This window comes from Salmo trutta, chromosome 28, assembly GCF_901001165.1.
Source record: "Salmo trutta chromosome 28, fSalTru1.1, whole genome shotgun sequence".
Classification (NCBI taxonomy): domain Eukaryota; kingdom Metazoa; phylum Chordata; class Actinopteri; order Salmoniformes; family Salmonidae; genus Salmo; species Salmo trutta.
This window is the reverse complement of record NC_042984.1, coordinates 41,785,642-41,799,078: the sequence shown is the minus strand read 5'-3', so window position 1 is coordinate 41,799,078 and position 13,437 is coordinate 41,785,642. Positions and strand designations below refer to the sequence as shown.

The following is a 13,437-nucleotide window of genomic DNA, read 5'->3' as shown; positions in this document are numbered from 1 at the left end:
TTATACATTTTTCAACTCAATACTTCTTGTATATATATATATATTTTTTTAAACATAAATGCACTATAATTTAAACTTTAAAACTGCTAAGTTTTCTCTCTGACTCATGGCAAAATGTGAAGAATTGCAGGATATTAGCTTTATAGCTGCATCAACAAAAAATATTCTCTGCCCCATGATGAAATCTGTAGAATTGCAGGAAATTAGCTTGAAATATGCATGTCTTTCTCTCCAATGCCAAGAGGCGGGCTCTTAAAATGTTCCTACCGAGGCCCTGCGACTTGGTTTGTCAAGCCATGGACTGCCGAAGTCATAGTAAAACTTATTGCATGCTTTTTCTAAATGTATTGAATTTTTTTTACTTGAGTTGTGTTATGAATTTGCTATCCCAAAAAGTTTGAGAACCCCTGTCCTATTCTACAGAATACATGTACACTGCAGTGCAGACCAAGGCAATGCACATTCCAATTTAATTAAGCAGTGCCCTTGGTAACCTCAGTCAATATACTAAGCCTATCTGACCACCCCTCCAGAGGAGGGATCAGAGAAGGAGAAGCAGCTTTAGAGATTTCACATGAGAAGTGGAGAAAAGTCACACTTTCAATGACCTCTACAACCCCATGTGCTTTATCTTTATCCACCTGTCAATAGAGAGCAATAGTAATGGCGTCTTTTTGTAGGCACTAACTACGCCATGATTCGTTGCCTATGGGCAAATGAATGGAGTTCTGGTTAAATGGTGGAAATAAGGTCTGTGGTAAACACAGGCTTAGGAGATCTGACACGTTTTGTTCTATGAGATCATCTTTATCAGCTAACTACACTTTTTGTGAATTTTGAAGCATTTATGTAATTAAAAAAAGCACATAAAGCACAATAAAGGTTTCATAATTCATAAAGGTCATGTTAACTGACTGATATTATCCCATAGAATAAAATGTATAAGATCTCCTAAGCCTGTGTCAACCTCAGACCTTACTTTCTAAGTTTATCCCAAAACCCTATTCTTTCCCCATTCATTTTCCCCAAAGGAATGGCTGAACGAACCAGAGTTAACTTGTTTGCAGGTTTTAGGACTACAAGCTGCTGAGCCCTATGGCAGTCTGGTTTCCAATCATTTCAATGTGAGAACTAGTTTAGGATGAGTTAGCCTATTTATTTTGTAAAGGTTGGCTTCAACTGACAGGAGAACGAAGACCGGTCACTATAGTTAACAATGGCAAACAAAACCAACATGGGTGATTTTAAGCCACAAAGGCTATTTGAGCATTCTGTCCCTGTATAGTTTTCTACAAATGATTCAGAAAACCCTAAGTCATATGTTGATCTACAGCTGTGATCAAATCCATGTGATGAGGACCCCAATTTCTAACAAATACCTGGAGCGATTACTGTATTGTCCAACACTCCTATTCCTGTTTAATCCAGTCAGGCACAAATCTACCACGAGTATGAGGATTAACCCCTTTCCCTTCTGGAACCAATCCTACGAAAAGAGGCAGGAGTATATCACTCCAGGTGAAAAGCGGACTGTGCTTGCTTCTGGTTAGGCTAGGCTATAGCCTACTACCAAGGATGTAGCCTATAACTGAGCCAAACTGAGTGAGGTGCATGTTAATGATTTAGTAAAATGGTAAGTAAAGCAGAGCCTTGCACCAGCAGCACCGTTAGCGAAGCCTTACATACATCCCGCGGCAGACAGGGCAGGTAGCACTGGTTGAGCACAGAGAGAGCAGCTGTGGGGAGCCAGGGGCAACAGGGAGCCGGGGTTCGATCCTCTGTCACCTCACATCTTCCTCTGGAGAACTGCACACACTGCACGGTCTGCCCTGAGAGGAAACTAACTGGGATAAATCAGGATACTACAGTGGGGCCTATGATGTGGTAACAAAACACAGTGCTTCCACCCTCCTCCATAGTCAGCCAGGTGTACATAAACACTGCAGAAGTCTCCGTTTTCCATCATTATCATCTTCCCAAAGAAAACATCATTCCAAATGAGCATGTCCTACTTTCATAGAGGTACTCTTGGGGAAGCACAAAACAATAGGCTATACCATGACAACAGAGAGGTAAGCGACAGATGAAATGGAGAAATATTCGAGAGAGGCAACGGAGGAGTGGGGAGAGAGGGAAACACCCACTGCCACAGTTCTGGAGCTTGACTCAAGGGAAGGACTACGCAGGCAGTCTACTCCTCCAACTGCTGACTTACTGACTTACAGGGGTCAAGATTTTTAGATTTTTTTGTTGCAAGGCTTTATCCTTGTGAGGCGCTGGCTGAAGGCAGGGGATGATAAAGGCAGTTTTAAAGCCCTTAACCCTTAGTCTACTGGAAACCAGCTGCAGTCCCTTTAGGATTCAGCCAGCAAGGTTATGTTGTCTTCTCTCAAATGTTTTCTGCCAAATTCATCCACAGAAACACCATTTGACAGCAGAAAATACTCTGTTGCCATGGTTCTGATTGGGAAAGCAGTGGACTGCCGACTGTAGTGGTAAGTTACAACTGTTGTGCATATTATTTGACAGTACAGTAGCAACCATAGCCTTCGACTTGTAGACTTATCAACATTTTGGTGTAGAAATTGGGAAGCAAAAACTTCAGATTTGTGTGACCCTTGGGCTACTTTGGTGTTAGAAGTGGGATGACAGGGCGTGCCTTCAACGAGTTGGTGGTGTGTCTGGGCCAAAGATATTAAATGCATTATAATATTCATTGGCATAAGGGAGTCGAAAATAAAATGTGCACAGGAGTATTGTGAAGTTACAGCCTTTAACACAATTTAAACAACTTCAGTGAGCAACTTCACAATCACTTGCAGTTGTGGGTTTCCTACTAACTAAAGTTAACTTCTGCTGTTGGGACCATGTGTATGTTTCCTCAGCCCTACAGTATGTTCCCTCAGCCCCATGTTCCCTCAGCCCCATGTTCCCTCAGCCCCGGTCACCTGTCACTAATGATTCAATACTTCAGTGGATCCTATTCCATATAATTGTACATATTTGAGCCAATTATACAAATTACTTGAGTAGATCAAATAAAATCAGATATTATTTGTCAGCACCGAATACAACGGGTGTAGACTTAACCGTGAAATGCTTGCTTACGAGCTCTTCCCAAAGATGTAGAGTTAAAATATTAACACAAAAATAATAAAATACACAAGAATGGAGCTACAGTGCCTTCTGGAAAGTATTCAGACCCCTTGAACTTTTCCACATTGTGTTATGTTACAGCCTTATTCTAAAATGTATTAAATTGTTTTTTTCCCTCATCAACCTACACACAATACCCCAAGATGGCAAAGCAAAAACAGTGTTTTAGACTTTTTGCTAATTTATAAAAAATAATAAAAAATACATGTACATTGGTATTCAGACCCTTTACTCAGTACTTTGTTGAAGCACCTTCGGCAGCGATTACAGCATAAAGGTTTATTGGGTATGACGCTACAAGCTTGGCACATCTGTATTTGGGGAGTTTCTCCTATTCTTCTCTGAAGATCCTCTCAAGCTCTGCCAAGTTGGATGGGGAGCGTCACTGCACAGCTATTTTCAGGTCTCTCCAGAGATGCTCGATCGGATTCAAGTCCAGGCTCTGGCTGGGCCACTCAAGGACATTCAGAGACTTGTCCCAAAGCCTACTCCTGCATTGTCTTGGCTGTGTGCTTAGGGACGTTGTCCTGTTGGAAGGTGAACCAACTTTTCAGGGAAGTTAGGAAACAATATGCACAATACACAGGCAGTTAGGAAAGCTAAGGCTAGCCTTTTCAAGCAGAAATGTGCATCCTGTAGAACAAACTCAAAAAAGTTCTGGGACACTAAAGTCCATGGAGAATAAGAGCACCTCCTCCCAGCTGCCCACTGCACTGAGGCTAGGAAACACTGTCACCACCAATAAATCCACTATAATTGAGAATTTCAATAAGCATTTTTCCATGGCTGGCCATGCTTTCCACCTGGATACCCCTACCCCGGTCAACAGCCCTGCACTCCCCACAGCAACTCGCCCAAGCTTCCCCGATTTCTCCTTTACCCAAATCCAGACAGCTGATGTTCTGAAAGAGCTGCAAAATCTGGCCCCCTACAAATCAGCCGGGCTAGACGATCTGGACCCTCTCTTTCTAAACTGATCTGACTAAATTGTTGCAACCCCTATCACTAGCCTGTTCAATCTCTCTTTCATATTAGAGGACGACCGATAATGATTTTTCAACGCCGATACCGATTATTGGAGGACCCAAAAAAGCCGATACCGATTAATCGGACAATTTTTCCCCCCTTTGTAATAATGACAATTACAACAATACTGAATGAACACTTTTATTTTAACTTAATATAATACATCGATCAAATCAATTTAGCCTCAAATAATGAATGAAACATGTTCAATTTGGTTTAAATAATGCAAAAACAAAGTGTTGGAGAAGAAAGTAAAAGTGCAATATGTGCCATGTAAAAAAGCTAACGTTTAAGTTCCTTGCTCAGAACATGAGAACATATGAAAGCTGGTGGTTCCTTTTAACATGAGTCTTCAATATTCCCAGGTAAGAAGTTTTAGGTTGAGGTTATTATAGGAATTATAGGACTTTTTCTCTCTATACCATTTGTATTTCATATACCTTTGACTATTGGATGTTCTTATAGGCACTTTAGTATTGCCAGTGTAACAGTATAGCTTCCGTCCTTCTCCTCGCCCCTACCTGGGCTCGAACCAGGAACACATCGACAACAGCCACCCTCGAAGCATCGTTACCCATCGCTCCACAAAAGCCGCGGCCCTTGCAGAGCAAGGGGAACAACTACTCCAAGTCTCAGAGCGAGTGACGTTTGAAACGCTATTAGCGCGCACCCCGCTAACTAGCTAGCCATTTCACATCGGTTACACCAGCCTAATCTCGGGAGTTGATAGGCTTGAAGTCATAAACAGTGCAATGCTTGAAGCATTGCGAAGAGCTGCTGGCAAACGCACGAAAGTGCTGTTTGAATGAATGCTTACGAGCCTGCTGCTGCCTACCACTGCTCAATCAAATATCAAATCATAGACTTAATTATAACATAATAACACACAGAAATACAAGCCTTAGGTCATTAATATGGTCGAATCCGGAAACTATCATTTAAAAAATAAAAAGTTTATTCTATCAGTGAAATACGGAACCGTTCCGTATTTTATCTAACGGGTGGCATCCATAAGTCTAAATATTCCTGTTACATTGCACAACCTTCAATGTTATGTCATAATTACGTAAAATTCTGGCAAATTAGTTCGCAACGAGCCAGGCGGCCCAAACTGTTGCATATACCCTGACTCTGCGTGCAATGAACGCAAGAGAAGTGACAAAATTTCCCTGGTTTAATATTGCCTGCTAACATGAGAATTCTTTTAACTAAATATACAGGTTTAAAAATATATACTTCTGTGTATTGATTTTCAGAAAGGCATTGATGTTTATGTTTAGGTACATTCGTGCAACAATTATGCTTTTTCCGCAAATGCGCTTTTGTTAAATCATCCCCCGTTTGGCGAAGTAGGCTGTCTTTTTTAGGAAGGAATATGCTTCACAGTTCGTAATTAGCCAGGTGGCCCAAACTGCTGCATATACCCTGACCCTGCTGCACAGAACGCAAGAGAAGTTACACAATTTCCCTAGTTAAAATAAATTAATGTTAGCAGGCAATATTAACCTGTTAGGGCTAGGGGGCAGTATTTACACGGCCGGATAAAAAAACGTACTCGATTTAATCTGGTTACTACTCCTGCCCAGTAACTAGAATATGCATTTAATTATTGGCTTTGGATAGAAAACACCCTAATGTTTCTAAAACTGTTTGAATGGTGTCTGTGAGTATAACAGAACTCATATGGCAGGCAAAAACCTGAGAAGATTCCATACAGGAAGTGACCTGTCTGACAAGTTCTTGTTCATCTTGGCTCTTTTTATTGAAGACTGAGGATCTTTGCTGTAACGTGACACTTCCTACGGCTCCCATAGGCTCTCAGAACCCGGGAAAAAGCTGAATGATATCGAGGCAGCCCCAGGCTGAAACACATTAGCGCGTTTGGCCGATCAGAGGGCCATTAGACTAAGGCTCGTGCACGAGGGGATCCCATGCTTTTACTTTCTCTCTCGTTGAATGTAAACAGGCTTTGCCGGTCGGAATATTATCGCTTTTTTACGAGAAAAATGGCATAAAAATTGATTTTAAACAGCGGTTGACATGCTTTGAAGTACGGTAATGGAATATTTAGACATTTTTTGTCACGAAATGCGCCGTGCTCGTAACCCTTATTTACCCTTTCGGATAGTGTCTTGAACGCACGAACAAAACGCCGCTATTTGGATATAACAATGGATTATTTGGGACCAAACCAACATTTGTTATTGAAGTAGAAGTCCTGGGAGTGCATTCTGACGAAGACAGCAAAGGTAATAACATTTTTCTTATAGTAAATCTGACTTTGGTGAATGCTAAACTTGCTGGGTGTCTAAATAGCTAGCCCTGTGATGCCGGGCTATCTACTTAGAATATTACAAAATGTGCTTTCACCGAAAAGCTATTTTAAAATCGGACATATCGAGTGCATAGAGGAGTTCTGTATCTATAATTCTTAAAATAATTGTTATGTTTTTTGTGAACGTTTATCGTGAGTAATTTAGTAAATTCACCGGAAGTGTTCGGTGGGAATGCTAGTCACATGCTAGTCACCTGCTAATGTAAAAAGCTGTTTTTTGATATAAATATGAACTTGATTGAACAGACATGCATGTATTGTATAACATAATGTCCTAAGATTGTCATCTGATGAAGATCATCAAAGGTTAGTGCTGCATTTAGCTGTGGTTTGGGTTTATGTGACATTATATGCTAGCTTGAAAAATGGGTGTCTGATTATTTCTGGCTGGGTACTCTGCTGACATAATCTAATGTTTTGCTTTCGTTGTAAAGCCTTTTTGAAATCGGACAGTGTGGTTAGATTAACGAGAGTCTTGTCTTTAAAATGCTGTAAAATAGTCATATGTTTGAGAAATTGAAGTAATATCATTTCTAAGGTATTTGAATAACGCGCCACGGGATTCAACTGGCTGTTGAGTAGGTAGAGGTTAACAAAATATGCAGGTTTAAAAATACATACTTGTGTATTGATTTTAAGAAAGGCGTTGATGTTTATGGTTAGGTACACATTGGTGCAACAACAGTGCTTTTTTCGCGAATGCGCTTGTTAAATCAACCGTTTGGCGAAGTAGGCTATGGTTCAATGATAAATTAACAGGCACCGCATCGATTATATGCAATGCAGGACAAGCTAGATAAACTAGTAATATCATCAACCATGTGTAGTTAACCAGTGATTATGTTAAGATTGATTGTTTTTTATAAGATACGTTTAATGCTAGCTAGCACCTTACCTTGGCTCCTCGCTGCACTCGAATAACAAGTAGTCGGCCTGCCACGCAGTCTCCTCGTGGAGTGCAATATAATCGGCCATGATCGGTGTCCAAAAATGCAGATTACCGATTGTTATGAAAACTTGAAATCGGCCCTAATTAATCGGCCATTCCGATTAATCGGTCGACCTCTATTTCGTATCGTCTGAGATTCCCAAAGATTGGAAAGCTGCAGCGAGCATCCCCGTCTTCAAAGGGGGAGACACTCTAGACCCAAACTGCTACAGACCTATATCTATCCTACCCTGCCTTTCTAAGGTCTTCGAAAGCCAAGTTAACAAACAGATTACTGACCATTTCGAATCCCACCGTACTTTCTCCACTATGCAATCTGGTTTCCGAGCTGGTCATGGGTGCACCTCAGCCACGCTCAAGGTCCTAAATGATAACATAACCGCCATCGATAAGAGACATTACTGTGCAGCCGTATTCATCAACCTGGCCAAGGCTTTCGACTCTGTCAATCACCACATTCCTATTGGCAGACTCAACAGCCTTGGTTTCTCAAATGACTGCCTCGCCTGGTTCACCAACTACTTATCAGATAGAGTTCAGTGTGTCAAATCGGAGGGCCTGTTGTCCGGACCTCTGGCAGTCTCTATGGGGTGTCACAGGGTTCAATTCTCAGGCCGACTCTCTACTCTGTATACATCAATGATGTCACACTTGCTGCTGGTGATTCTCTGATCCACCTCTACGCAGACGACACCATTCTGTATACTTCTGGCCCTTCGTTGGACACTGTGTTAACTAACCTCCAGACGAGCTTCAATGCCATTCAACTCTCCTTCCGTGGTCTCCAACTGCTCTTAAATGCATGCTCTTCAACCGATCACTACCCGCACCTGCCCGCCCGTCCAGCATCACTACTCTGGACGGCTCTGACTTAGAATACGTTAACAACTACAAATACCTGGGTGTCTGGTTAGACTGTAAACTCTCCTTCCAGACTCACATTAAGCATCTCCAATCCAAAATTAAATCTAGAATCGGCTTCCTATTTCGGAACAAAGCATCCTTCACTCATGCTGCCAAACATACCCTCGTAAAACTGACCATCCTACCGATCCTCGACTTCGGCGATGTCATTTATAAAATAGCCTCCAAAGCCCCATATACCACTGTAACGGTCGTCGTACGTAGTGGACCAAGGCGCAGCGGGTTGAGTGCTCATAGTGACTTTATTTAACACTGAACAAACAAAACAAGAAAACGATCAAACGAACAGGATTGCAGGCTAAACACACAGCTATGCAACAACAACTTCCCACAAAGGGACAGGTGAAAACAGGCTACCTAAGTATGACTCTCAATCAGCAACAACGATGTACAGCTGTTCCTGATTGAGAGCCATACCAGGCCAACACAAAGAAATACACAACATAGATAGATCCTAGAATACGAAGCAATAGAACATAACCCAAAACCCCAGAATAATCTAACCAAACACCCCTCTACATAAACACATATACTAACAAACCCCGAACCACATAAAACAAATACCCCCCTGCCACGTCCTTACCAAACTACAATAACAAATAACCCCTTTACTGGTCAGAACGTGACAACTACCCACCACTGCCACCTGTATGCTCTCGTTGGCTGGCCCTCGCTTCACTCTCGTCGCCAAACCCACTGGCTCCAGGTCATCTACAAGTCTCTGCTGCTAAAGCCCCGCCTTATCTCAGCTCACTGGTCACCATAGCAACACCCACCTGTAGCACGCGCTCCAGCAGGTATATTTCACTGGGCACCCCCAAAGCCAATTCATCCTTTGGCCACCTTTCCTTCCAGTTCTCTGCTGCCAATGACTGGAACGAACTGCAAAAATCACTGAAGCCGGAGACTCATATCTCCCTCACTAGCTTTAAGCACCAGCTGTCAGAGCAGCTCACAGATCACTGCACCTGTACATAGCCAATCTGTAAACAGCCCATCCAACTACCTCATCCCCATACTGTATTTATTTATTTATTTATTTATCTTGCTCCTTTGCGCCCCAGTATCTCTACTTGCACATTCATCTTCTGCACATCTACCATTCCAGTGTTTAATTGCTATATTGTAATTACTTCGACACCATGGCCTATTTATTGCCTTAACTCCCTTATCTTACCTCATTTGCACTCACTGTATATAGACTTTTTCTTTTCTTTTTTTCTACTGTATTTTTTTCTACTGTATTATTGACTGTGTGTTTTGTTTATTCCATGTGTAACTCTGTGTTGTTGTATGTGTCGAACTGCTATGCTTTATCTTGGCCAGGTCGCAGTTGCATATGAGAACTTGTTCTCAACTAGTCTACCTGGTTAAATAAAGGTGAAATAAATAATGGTGGTAGCATGATGCTGCAACCACCATGTTTCACCGTAGGGATTGTTCCAGGTTTCCTCCAGACGTGACGCTTGGCCATTCAGGCCAAAGAGTTCAATCTAGGTTTCCTCAGACCAGAGAATCTTGTTTCTCATGGTCTGAAAGTGTTTGGGTGCCTTTTGGCAAACTCAGAGTGGGCTGTCATGTGCCTTTTACTGAGGAGTGGGTTCCGTCTGGCCACTCTACCATAAAGGCCTGATTGGTGGAGTACTGCAGAGATGGTTGTCCTTCTGGAAGGTTATGGAGGCCACAGTGTTCTTGGGGACCTTCAATGCTGCAGACAGTTTTTGGTATCCTTCCCCAGATCTGTGCCTCGACACAATCCTGTCTCGGAGCTCTACGGACAATTCCTTCGACCTCATGGCTTGGTTTTTGCTCTGACATGCACCGTCAACTGTGGGACCTTATATAGACAGGTGTATGCCTTTCCAAATCATGTCCAATCAATTGAATTTACCACAGGTGGACTCCAATCAAGTTGTAGAAACATCAAGGATGATCAATGAAAACAGGATACACCTGAGCTCAATTTCAAGTCTCATCGCAAAGGGTCTGAATACTTAAGGTATTTTGATTTTTAGTTGTTTATACATTTGCAAACATTTCTAAAAACCTGTTTTCGCTTTGTCATTATGGGGTATTGTGTGTAGATTGCTGAGTTTTTTATTTGTATTTAATCCATTTTAGAATAAGGCTGTATGTAACGTAACAAAATGTGGAAAAAGTCAAGGGGTCTGAATATTTTCCGAAGGCACTGTATATACAGGAAGTACCAGTACCAGATCAATGTGCAGGGGTATGAGGTATTTGAGGTAGATATGTACATGAAAGCAGGGTAAAGTGACTAAGCATCAGGATATATAATAATAAGAGTAAAGAACAGAGTAGCAGCAGCATATGATTAATGTAAAAGTGTGTGTGTATGTGCGTGCGTGCGTGCGTGTGTTTGTGTTGTGTTGGTATGTGTTTGTGTTGTCGGTATGCATGTGTGTGTTATGTGTTTGCTTACGTAGTGCATGTGAAGGTGTGTGGGTTTTGTGTGAGTGTTAGTGTGTATATATAGTAGGTGCTGAGATAATATTTATTTTCTCAGAAAATGCTATTCAGGTCATTGGTATATTGACAAAAGTTCAAGGTCATAGTGATTGAACATAATTCAGTAGGTCCCATATATTACTTACATATTCATGTGGAAAATGCTGAAATAATCAGCCTTTTCTGCCTTATAATAAGCATTTGTGCCAAATAGAGCTGCACATTGCTGTAGTTTTTAGCTTGTGTTCATAGCGTTCATACTATACATTACTGTATTTGGATTGTGTACATTCTGCTTCCATATATGTTGTCATTATTTTCTGTTTATTGTCTGACTATATATTCTGTTTATTGTAGAAGCACCATTTCACAAAGTCAATTCCTGTATGCAAATCTATTTGGCGAATAAAGGTGATTAAGATTCTTGATTGAAATTGGTTCAGTGGACAAGTAGAGGGCTGAGGGAACATATTAGTGCTGAGGACTGAGGGAACATGCTGTTTTATCAGTATCGCAAAGAATCCTCTTAAAAGACAGCCAGATAGATAGCTATTTATTTAGCTATCCAGCAAGCTAATTTACCAGAGATGCAAACGTTAGGCTAACTGTCAAATGTTGGCAAGCTAACGCTCCTCCTACCTACCTCCATTCACTTACCGTAAATACCGTGGCTCGGCTACTTTGAATAATAATAATGTTGACAGAGCTTGCAAACGTACCCCAGATATAAATACAAAAGCTGACAGGTCTTAACGTTTGAATGTTTAGCCTTTTTTTTTTAATTAGCTAGCTAGATATTTTTGGGTAACGGCTCGCTGGCCATCAGGGGGAACCGTCCAGGGAAAGTGTTACCATAGTAACATTGAACTTCTATATATATATGTCACATTATTTCTAACCTCTCAGGATGAAATTCTAATAGCTACAATGTATCCTGCCCAGGCTTGCACATTTTCTCGGCGGTCAGGTAACTAGGAAGATATAATATACAAAGCAAATTGCTGTACAGTATTATTCTGAAGTGATTATTGTACTAATGCAGATGGACACGCCGTGCGCACCACACCGGTGCGGGATTGTACTGTGCTTGGTCATTCTGCATCCCACAGAGAACAATGTGACATACAGAATGGCCTGCGACGATACACACTATGCGTAATACATGTTTGATATTTATATTATATTGGAATGGTAGGCTAGTATCCTACATGTTAAAGTTGTGAGAGAATCGAATAGATCGCTCACTTCTACAGTACACTATTCGCTGTAACAAATGCATTGATAGATAATATAGCCTAGGGCTTATCGAAAGGCTATAAGGCCTAAGGCTATTATAGAAAACTACATGTAAAAAGCATTTTTATCAGCTGTTAATTGTTTTGAAATTATTATCTATTTGCGTAAGAATAAAGAGAAAAGTGGAGGTGTAATTGCCACAACATTGTTTCCCACAGCTGGCGAAAATAGCTTCTACACAGCGCACAGCTCAGCAGATGAAAATAACAACACAACCATATCATGTGAAACAAATGCTTACCTTCACTTCTGATGGTGAATTTCCAAGTGTGAATGTCAAACCCCTCTATAATTGCCTCCCCCTTGCCGGTCTCTTTATTCGCGTTTAATTCTAAAGACAATGTCCTGCTATGGGGAGCAAGTACAGGACCCTCCGAGACTCGCACTGGCAACCAGCCCCAAAGACGGAGGCGTGGCGGCGATAACCGACGTCACACCTCGTGCAAAAGATGGACCGCTATACAGTGGGTTCACTAAACCCATTTCAATTGTCATTGGCTTCTTTAGAAAGGCTTTACTACCGTCCCTCTGCCTTTCCCCATCTCTCCTCTCCCCTTTGTTAATTCCCAGAACATTGCTTTCTTTCTCTACAAATGCCCATACCGGACTTTTCATGCCATCGTTTCACTCTCCCTTTTTCATTGACAGGAAAAGTGAAAATTCAAATGTAAACGTGGATTAATAATTGACTTAGCCAAAGAGTAGGCCTGTTAGTCCGGCAGCCTTTGGGCAGTATATAAAAAAACTATCATAAAGGGAATAACTGGTTAAACCTTTGGAAATCTTTTCACAATCTCTAAATACTGATACAGGGTTATAATAAATAGGCTTGATGATTTAACTTGCTTTTGAATTAAACAATACCACAGAAATATGTAATTGATATATCAAAATAACAAAATCTGTATACAAATAAGTGAGTGATCCACAAAGTATCAATAGCCTACAGTAGCATACAGTACACACAAAGGAGGCATTTATTAAAATAATGTCTATGCCTCAAGGTTTGACCACACAATAGTCATCTTTCATTCTAAAGGATTTTTTAGTAATGAAGGAAAAAGGTCCAAAAAAAAGTCTAACTTGTAAAAATATTTATACCATATCCACGTGAGTCCGTTTACAGGGAGTCAACAGACGCTTTGTGTGTCAATAAACTGGATTTACGCCCTCTGAGACAGATTTATAGGGAACTTCTGCCACCTACAGGCGAAATCTGGAAAGTGTATGTCTAAACAAAACACAATTTCACCACGAGGAGCAAGAGATACCACTTTATTTT

The 13,437-nt window shown here is 41.2% G+C and overlaps 1 protein-coding gene across 3 annotated transcripts in view; it reads right to left on the bottom strand.

The window, feature by feature from the left end:
* LOC115166264 (nucleolar protein 4-like) overlaps window positions 1-13,437 on the bottom strand; it is a 134,289-nt gene that overhangs the window by 56,084 nt on the left and 64,768 nt on the right. The window contains exon 1 of one of the 3 annotated variants that reach the window (XM_029720103.1): window positions 12,397-12,559. The exons of the other annotated variants lie outside the window; for them this stretch is intronic. The gene's annotated coding sequence lies outside the window, so the exon portion shown is untranslated. Of the gene's footprint in view, window positions 1-12,396; window positions 12,560-13,437 lie in introns of those variants that run through there. 3 annotated transcript variants of the gene reach the window in all.